This window comes from Galeopterus variegatus, unplaced genomic scaffold (genome assembly GCF_000696425.1).
Source record: "Galeopterus variegatus unplaced genomic scaffold, G_variegatus-3.0.2 Scaffold8237, whole genome shotgun sequence".
NCBI classification, from domain to species: Eukaryota; Metazoa; Chordata; class Mammalia; order Dermoptera; family Cynocephalidae; genus Galeopterus; species Galeopterus variegatus.
Window position 1 is genome coordinate 97,091 of NW_007734348.1, and position 543 is coordinate 97,633.

The following is a 543-nucleotide window of genomic DNA, read 5'->3' on the forward strand; positions in this document are numbered from 1 at the left end:
CAAAACACATGAAATGAATTAGAACAAGATATTAAGAAGAAACTGACTTTATTCATGTTTTTTTAGAATGAATTGATTTTTCTCCAACACTGTATATGTTGCATTGATTTCAATAACTGAATTGAATGTTTTCTTTCCATGTGTCTCTGGTAAGCATCTTAGCAAGCCATAGATGCACATGTGTTCTTTGAGTTAACACAAAGTTTAACAGCATTGGCAGCAGAGAAAAATAACTAAAGCATTCTCTCCTAGATAATTTCTGGCAGGCACATCACTCACCAATTATGAACAAGTCACAGGAGCTGAGGAAGGCAGGAATACTTGCATTGCCCAATGTCTGTCAATTTAACACGATAGACTTTCAATAGAAATTGGCATGTATGGCAAAGAAACTTTCAGTACGCTAAAATTCTAAGCCCTCATTTACCTTTCTCTCTTCTACGTCTTTAATTTCTGGTCTTTCCTCCCCAGCAGGTACTACTCCAGCCAGACAAACCTTGATTCTCTCCTTTTTCATTTGTTTTCTTAGTTTTGAGAAAAAAA